The sequence below is a fragment of the Mirounga angustirostris genome, unplaced genomic scaffold (assembly GCF_029215605.1).
Source record: "Mirounga angustirostris isolate CCGP_5_RB_7025 unplaced genomic scaffold, mMirAng1.0.hap1 SCAF_1, whole genome shotgun sequence".
Classification (NCBI taxonomy): Eukaryota; Metazoa; Chordata; class Mammalia; order Carnivora; family Phocidae; genus Mirounga; species Mirounga angustirostris.
This window is the reverse complement of record NW_026991709.1, coordinates 137,916,031-137,925,457: the sequence shown is the minus strand read 5'-3', so window position 1 is coordinate 137,925,457 and position 9,427 is coordinate 137,916,031. Positions and strand designations below refer to the sequence as shown.

Genomic DNA, 9,427 nt, shown 5'->3' with positions numbered 1-9,427 from the left:
AAAACTTTCACTATTTGCAGATGACATGATACTATATATAGAAAAGCCTAAAGACTCCACCAAAAAAACAAAACAAAACAAAAAAAACCTACTAGAACTGAAAAATGAATTCAGTAATGTCTCAGGACACAAAATCAATGTAGAGAAATCTGTTGCATTTCTATACACCAATAATGAAGCAACAGAGAGATTAAGAAAACAATCCCATTTACAATTGCACCAAAATAATAAAGTACCTAGGAATAAACTTAACCAAAGAGGTGAAGGACCTGTACTCTGAAAACTAAAACACTGATGGAAGAAATTGAAGATGACACAAAGAAATGGAAAGACATTCCATGCTTATGGATTGGAAAAAAGAAATATTGATAAAATTTCTATACTATCCAAAGCAATCTACACATTTAATGCAATCCTTATCAAAATACCAACAGCATTTGTCACAGAACTAGAACAAACCATCCTAAATTTGTATGGAGCCACAAAAGACCTCGAATAGCCAAAGCAATCTTGAAAGGAAGACAATATCACAATTCCAGACTTTAGGTTATATTACAAAGCTTTAGTAAACATAGTAGTATAGTACTGGCACAAAAATAGATACATAGATCAATGGAACATAATAGAAAACCCAGAGATAAACCCACAATTATATCAGCAATCATTCTTTGACAAAGGAGACAGGACTATGTAGTGGGAAAAAGTATCTTCAACAAATACTGTTGGGAAAACTGCACAAACTACATGCAAATGAATGAAACTGGACCACTTTCTTTCACCATACACAAAAATAAATTTAAAATGGATTTAAGACCTAAATTTGAGACCTGAAACCATAAGAATCCTAGAAGAGAGCACAGGCAGTAATTTCTCTGACATTGGCTGTAGCAACATTTGTCTAGATCTCCTAAGGTGAGGGAGATAAAAATAAACTATTGGGGCTGTATCAAAATAAAAACCTTCTGCACAGCAAAGGAAACAATCAACAAAACTAAGAGGTAACCTATGGAATGGGAGAAGATATATGCAAATGACATATCTGATAAAGGTTCAGTATCCAAAATATATAAAGAACTGATACAACTCAATACCCCAAAAAACAAATAATCCAATTAAAAGTGGGCAGAAGTCATGAACATTTTTTCAAAGAAGACATACAGATGACCAACGGACACATGAAAAAGATGCTCAACTTCACTCATCATCAGGGAAACATGATGAGAGATCACCTCACACATGTCAGAATGGCTAAAATCAAAAACGTAAGAAAGAACTAATGTTGATGAGGATATGAAGAAAGAGGAAACTTTGTGCACTATTGGCAGGAATGCAAACTGGTGCAGTCACTGTGGAAACAGTTCCTCAAAAAATTAAAAATAGAACTACCCTCTGATCCAGTAATCCCACTACTGGGTATTTACCCCAAAAATACAAAAACACTATTTGAAAGGGATACATGCACCCCTGTGCTTATAGCAGCATTATTTATAATAGTTAAGTTATAGAAGCAGCCAAATGTCCATCGATAGATGAATGGATAAAGAAGAAGTGGAATAAAAAGGGGAGGAGCAAGATGGAGGAGGAGTAGGAGGCCTAAATTTCATCTGGTCCCAGGAATTCAGCTAGATAGGGATCAAACCATTCTGAACACCTACGAACTCAAGAGGAGATCGAAGAAAAGAATAGCAACAACTCTCTGAACAGAAAAGCGACCACTTTCTGGAAGGTAGGACGTGCGGAGAAGTGAATCCGAGGCGATATTCGGGAAGATAGATGGCGGGGGAGGGGGCCTCCATCCGCCACTTCTGGCAAGTGATAGAGCCGCGGAGTGCAAAATCGGAACTTTTAGAAGTCGGCTCCGCTGAGGGACGTCACTCCAGTGGCTAAGCAGGGGGTGGAACCCTCGTGGGACAGTGTGGTCTCAGGACCCTCGGGGTCACAGAAAGACTGGGGGTGCCTGAGTGCAGCAGAGCTCCCAGGGATTGGAGCAGAGAAGCTGGCTGCAGAGACAGAGCCGAGGAGTGGGCTCTCAGCTCAGGGTTGCCATAAACCCTGATCGGGGCACAGTCAGGCCACTGCTCTTCCAGCAGGGACCCAACAAGCGGCAGATCCGGGGAGACTCCCCTTCCTCCCCCGGGAGGAGTGGTGCAGGAGCACACCGCAGGGATCTGCTGGGTTTGGAGACTCCACATGGGGTTGGGTGCCAGAGATAGAAATGCTCAGTCACAGGCCGGGTAAGCACAGAGTGCGGCCAGAGACCGGGGAGACAGATGGGAGTGATTGACTGCTTTTCTCTGGGGGCGCACTGAGGAGTGGGGCCCTGAGTTCTCGGCTCCTCTGGGGTGGAGATTGGGAGGCCGACATTTTCACTCTCCTCCTCCAAAGCTGTACAGAGAGCTTGCAGGGAACAAAAGCTCCCAAGAGCAAACCCGAGCAGATTACTTAACTGGGACCAGCAAGGGCGGGGCAATTCCACCTCCGGCAAAGACATTTGGGAACCACGTCAACAGGCCCCTCCCCAGAAGATCAGCGAGAACAGCCACCCAAGACCAAGTTTACCAATCAATGAGAACGGCAGAACTCCAGCGCTAGGGGAATATTGCACATAGAATTCATGGCTTTTTTACCATGATTCTTTAGAATATGTACTGCCTCTTGTTCTTTTTATTGGTAACAATGACCCCAGAAAAATATACACTAAACAAATCAGAAGAGACCTGAAACCAGGGGAAAAGAAAGGGAAAGAAAGAAAAAAGAAAAAGATATAAAAAAACAGAATATGATCAAATATGATCAGGCTGGTGCATAGATCTTTCAAAGTTAATTTTTTTAATTTTCTTTTTTCTTTTTTTTTTTGGATTTTTATTTTTCCTTTTCAACCAACATCTTATCAATCCCTTTTTTAAAAAAAGTTTTTTTCATTTTTAGAATCATATTCTATCCCTTCATAGTAGTTAACCTTATTTTTGATATATATATAAGTTGTTCTCTCTTTAAAAATTTGGGATGCAGTTTCTTCTAACAGACCAAAATATACCCTAAATCTCTAGTGTATGGCTTTGTTCTAGTCTCCTGCCTGATCACATTCTCTCTCTCTTTTTTTTTTAATTCTCTTCTTTCTTTTTTCAACCAGCTTCTTATCTTATCAATTCCTTTTATAAAATCTTTTATAATTTTCATCTTTACAGTCATATTCCATCCCTTCATCGTATTTACCCTTATTTTTGTACATATATAAGTTTTTCATTCTTCAAAATTTTGGGAGGCACTTTCTTCTAACAGACCAAAATACACCCAAAATGTAGTGTGTGGCACTGATCTATGCACCAGCCTGATCATATTTGATCATATTCTGTTTTTTTTTTATATCTTTTTCTTTTTTCTTTCTTTCCCTTTCTTTTCCCCTGGTTTCAGGTCTCTTCTGATTTGTTTAGTGTATATTTTTCTGGGGTCATTGTTACCATGTTAGCATTTTGTTCTCTCATTCATTTATTCTGCTCTGGACAAAATGACAAGATGGAAAAATTCACCTCAATAAAAAGAACAGGAGGCAGTACCGACTGCCAGGGACCTAATCAATACGGACATTAGTAAGATGTCAGAACTAGAGTTCAGAATGACAATTTTAAAGATACTAGCTGGGCTTGAAAAAAGCATGGAAGATATCAGAGAAACCCTTTCTGGAGAAATGAAAGAACTAAAATCTAACCAAGTTGAAATCAAAAAGGCTATTAATGAGGTGCAATCAAAATTGGAGGCTCTAACTGCTAGGATAAATGAGGCAGAAGAGAGAATTAGTGATATAGAAGACCAAATGATGGAAAATAAAGAAGCTGAGAAAAAGAGAGATAAACAACTACTGGATCACGAGGGCAGAATTCAAGAGATAAGTGATACCATAAGACGAAACAGTATTAGAATAATTGGGATCCCAGAAGAAGAAGAAAGAGAGAGAGGGGCAGAAGGTATAATGGAGCAAATTATAGCAGAGAACTTCCCTATTTTGGGGAAGGAAACAGGCATCAAAATCCAGGAGGCACAGAGACCCCCCCCTCAAAATCAATAAAAATAGGTCAACATCCCAACATCTAACAGTAAAATTTACAAGTCTCAGAGACAAAGAAAAAGTCCTGAAAGCAGCTCAGGACAAGACAGCTGTAACCTACAATGGTAGAAACATTAGATTGGCAACAGACCTATCCACAGAGACCTGGCAGGCCAGAAAGGACTGGCATGATATATTCAGAGCACTAAATGAGAAAAATATGCAGCCAAGAATACTATATCCAGCTAGGCTGTCACTGAAAATAGAAGGAGAGATAAAAAGCTTTCAGGACAAACAAAAACTAAAGGAATTTGCAAACACAAAACCAGCCCTACAGGAAATCTAGAAAGGGGTCCTCTAAGCAAAGAGAGAGCCTAAAAGCAACATAGACCAGAAAGGAACACAGACAATATACGGTAACAGTCACCTTACAGGCAATACAATGGCACTAAATTCATATCTTTCAATAGTTACCCTGAATGTAAATAGGCTAAATGTCCCAATCAAAAGACACAGGCTATCAGATTGGATAAAAAAACAAGATCCATCCATATGCTGTCTGCAAGAGACTCATTTTAGACCCAAAGACACCCCCAGATTGAAAGTGAGGGGGTGGAAAACCATTACCATGCTAATGGACACCAAAAGAAAGCTGGGGTGGCAATCCTTATATCAGACAAATTAGATTTCAAACCAAAGACTATAATAAGAGATGAGGAAGGACACTATATCCTACTTAAAGGGTCTATCCAACAAGAAGATCTAACAATTGTAAATATCTATGCCCCTAATATGGGAGCAGCCAATTAATTAATTACAATTAATAACAAAAGCAAAGAAACACATCGACAACAATACAATAATAGTGGGGGACTTTAACACCCCCCCTCACTGAAGTGGACAGATCATCTAAGCAAAAGATCAACAAGGAAATAAAGACTTTAAATGACACACCAGACCAAATGGACTTCACAGATATATTCAGAACATTCTACCCCAAAGCAACAGAATACACTTTCTTCTCTAGTGCCCATGGAACATTCTCCAGAATAGATCACATCCTAGGTCACAAATCAGGTCTCAACCAGTACCAAAAGATTGGGGTCATGTATGGAATTGTTGAATCACTACATTGTATACCTGAAACTAATATAACACAATGTTAACTGAATCGAAATTGAAATAAAAGTTAATAAAAACAGAACTTTACATGACATCATTAATTTATATACATATATATATATTTATAGATTTTACCTATTTGATAGAGAGAGCACAAGTGATGGGGAAGGGTAAAGGGAAAGGGAGAAGCAGACCTCCTGTTGAGCAGGGAGCCTGATGTGGGGCTTGATCTCCCAGGACTCAGAGAGTATGACCTGAGCTGAAGGCAGATGTCTAACCAAATGAGCCACCCAGGTACCCCAATTTATATGTTGAACAATAAAATAATTCTACTACTTATATCTTTTGCTATAACAATTATAAATAATTAACTGAACATGTGAATAATTTCACTTGACTCCATGATTACCATATGTTCTCATGTGTATGTATTCATATATACATGTATGTGTCTGATCTTCATTTACAAATATATATTATACATATGCATTTTCAAGCTTCTGAATGGCTCAGAAGAAAAGATGATAAAAGAAAAAAAAAATGTCTTTTTAGCCAAAATTTAGAACCTGGCATTCAAAGTATGAAACTCACCAATGCACCAGGATGTTGTGTCAAGAATATCAGCCTTGCAATCAGACAAAACTAGATTTGAATTCTAAATCATATTTACTTTACAGAGTTACCATAAAGCTTAAATAATAGCTTGTCAGTTCATGAACAAAGTGCCAGAACATGGCAGGCCCTCAATAAATGTTGGTTCCTTTTTCTTTCTATTAGAACAAGACCAGAAACTCTTGCAGGGCAGGAAGGGCTCCCTGTCATCTCTATATCCACAGACTCTAGAACATAAAATAAATGTTCACAGTTAGTAGAACCAATGATCCCATGAGTCATTTTGAAATAGTAATAGTGCTGTGATTGGCTAGCAGTGGCCATGAATGAAAGACTTCCCTTTCAGCAGGCTTTGAAGGCATGGCTTTGGGGCACCTCTGGACTATGACATGTGGAAGGAGACTTAATGAAAAATGTGTTCATCCCAAAGGAGCTGGGGTGATTTCAGTGTCAGCTCTGGCAGCAACTTTTCATACTGTGTACTCCCAGGATTCAGTCCGTTGCCAGACCCACGGTGAGTTTCAGCCTGGAGTTAAAAGGGTAGAAATGCCTTCTCTGAGGATAAAGAGTCTATACACAGATTCCAGAAATGAATTTCCAGTCTGTTACACTTATTCTTCACAATTTGCAAGCAAAAAGGCAAGTAAGGCAGAAGAGTGGATGCAAACTGACAAGCAAGTGTCGTGGTCTTTTGTGCTAGGCAGGAAATAAAAGCAGAGCTGGTGTCTTGAAAGACACAGAAGCTAGGAAAATAAAATGAGTAAGTAGAAACTAAATTTTCTGACCACTGAAGCAACCCCTTATGGGAAAATGTTGTATTCTTTAATTTGGATGCTAACCACAATATAAGTACCTGTCCCAACCTATAAAACAGTAGAAAGATTCTATTCCTTCTGAGGCCTATCTTTGAGAGGAAAGGAAGGGGAATATTAATCCTTCCTTGGATCCCAGTCATTCTTTTCATCTACCTTCACATTCTGTTTGTGCTTCCATGTCTGTGTGTGTGTATGTGTGCAATCCCAAACGCCCCAACCATTGCAGCAACCTCTGCCACAGTCCTGGGGTAGAGGCGGGGGGCTTGAGGGACAGCAATTCCCTGGCCCTGGTCTCCTTCTAGAATGGCTGGTGAGAATGAATCCGCTTGCTCAAAGCTTTCTGTGTGAAAATGAATGACATTATTATTTGTCATCTTTAATATTTTTAGTGAATCATATCTTAAATTAGATCAAGGGCCTGAACCATTTTACTCTAGCAGGTTGCCAGCCACTGAGAATTGATAGGAAAGCCATAATTTTGGCATATTACAATGTTTGATGATCACTATTATGTAAGAGATGGGAACTAAATGATAAATGATATTAAGTATTGTCTCAGAAGGAAGGAAAATGTAGTGCATGTTGTAACTATAATAACCTTATAGAAAAAGAGAATGTGATGTATCAAAAAAAATTCCTGCCAATTTAGGTAAAAATCAGGTACATATCTTATATAATTTTGAACATTAAATTTGTGGGCATTTTCATTTCAGGAAGCCTACTGAATTCAATACCTAAAAGTTTCTTTTATTAAAAAGAACAAAAATTCTGGAAAAAATGTGTTAAAAATATTTTTAAATGCATTGTGGAACTGACAAGAAAGATAGGAACACACACACACACATACACCAGAAATAAAGGAAGAAAGAAATTGAGAACTCTGGGGAATAAGTAAGCACACAGGTTGATTTCTGGGTTTGCAGCATCCTAGTGACCTTGGCGTTCTGGTGTTTAATGATGACATAGGAGACAGAAGCATAAGCAGGGACACCAAAAGGCTTATCTCAGTGAGGAATAAATCTATAACACAGAGAGGGACAAGGATCCTTGCCTGTCTCATCTTGGCCCCATGTACACAGAAAAATAATTCTTCCCTGAGGATTCATAACAAACCAAGTATGGACCCAGAATTTCAGCAGTCCAGAGTTTTAGCAAGTTATGGAAGGAGGCCTCTTTAACAAAAAAAATACAAGATTAAGAATAAAAGGTTTGGAGCATCTGGGTGTCTCTGTTGGTTAAGCATCCAACTCTTGGTTTTGGCTCAGGTCATGATCTCAGGGATGTGTGATCCAGCCCTACGATGGGCTCCAAGCTGGGTGTGGAGCCTGCTTAAGATTCTCTCTCTTCCTCTTCCTCTGTCCCTACTGCCCCTCTCCCTCTCAAAAAGAAGAAGAAGGAGGAAGAGGAGGAGGAGATAAAGTTAAGTATTTATAATACTTAGGATAAGAACAGAAATCACAACAAAATACAAATTTTAAAAAGCTGACTAATATCACAATGATCAGAAGGAGAACATAACATGTTCTATTAAATAATAATATAACACACCACTTTATTAGTGTTTTCCTACATTTTTTGGCTGCCAATTCCTTGATCAGCTCTTTCTATGACAGAACTTTTGTCATATCAATTAAACTGGGAGGATAAAAAAATAAGTTAGTCTTTTCTAGCATGTTTGACCAAAAACAATTTTCTAAATCAATACTTTGAAAGTTTCTGCTTCACAATTTGTTATTGGTAACATGATTTTTAAAGATTATTGTGAACTATGGCAAAGCTCTATTGTTTCTTCGTTTGTGAGGTGGAAGATTTCAAGGTATTTTACATTTTGTTATGCAGTGATATATCTTCAATACCTGAATTGATGATATTCAATAAGTTCTTTGCCATCTATTGTCCTCATACTGATGTATTATGAATTTTATGCTTTCATCTTCAATGTTAATATCTCCTGTCAAAACATCATGGAATGCAAATCGTTTTCTAATGTGTTTACATGTCTCGTATCCTTTTATCATTTGGATTATTATGAAACAATTCAAGAGTCTATTTGCTACTTCTATTTGAGTTATCTCTTCCTTTTCCTGAAATACTGCCTTTGGTATAAGATTTTTTAAAAATTGTTACAATTTACTTCTTAATGTCAGGATAACTTCTCCTGACTTCATTGATCATCTTTATTGTTTTTGTTTCAAATTCCATTTTTTAATCTGAATTATCTCTCAGTTGTCTAAGAAATAAATTTGAAGATGACAAAATATATCTAAGTAGAAACCTACAATTAATGACTTTTTTATTAAAGCATTCTAAAATGTCCTTCCAAATTGCAGTAAATTATCTAAATCATGTAGTTTAAGCAGAAGAAAATTACGGCAATCATTCTAAAATGCAAGAAAGAATAGTAGACAAACAGTAAGCATGTGGACAAATTTAAACAAGTATTGATGTATGAAGTAATAATGATAATAATGACAAATTATTTGTAGAGTAAAAAAAAAAAGCATGATAAAATTGAAATACTACAACACAAGAGCACTTAAATTGGCAGAGTGTCATCTAAAATGTCCTAAGGTTCCTCCTTGTATTCTTTCAGCAGGCAGCACAAATATTAACAATAGACTTAGTTAAGGGTACACCTTAAGATACAGGGTAAACAGTGAAAAATGGATATACAGAGTATAATCTTCAAAATGATGAAGGAGAAAATGGAATTTAAAAAAAGAAAAACATTCAAAAATGAAAAAAGGAGAAAAAATAAAATAAGGAAAGCACATAGAAAGCACAAAATAAGATGGCAGAAGTAGATGCAAACACATGAGTATTCACAGTCAAT

General features: G+C 37.4%; 1 long non-coding RNA gene across 1 annotated transcript in view; it reads left to right on the top strand.

The window, feature by feature from the left end:
• The first annotated feature begins 1,411 nt into the window (after positions 1-1,411).
• Positions 1,412-9,427, top strand: part of LOC123863871 (uncharacterized) — a 51,597-nt gene continuing 43,581 nt past the window's right edge. The window contains exon 1 of the long non-coding RNA XR_006795662.2: positions 1,412-1,726. This is a non-coding gene — a long non-coding RNA (uncharacterized LOC123863871). The remainder of the gene's footprint in view (positions 1,727-9,427) is intronic.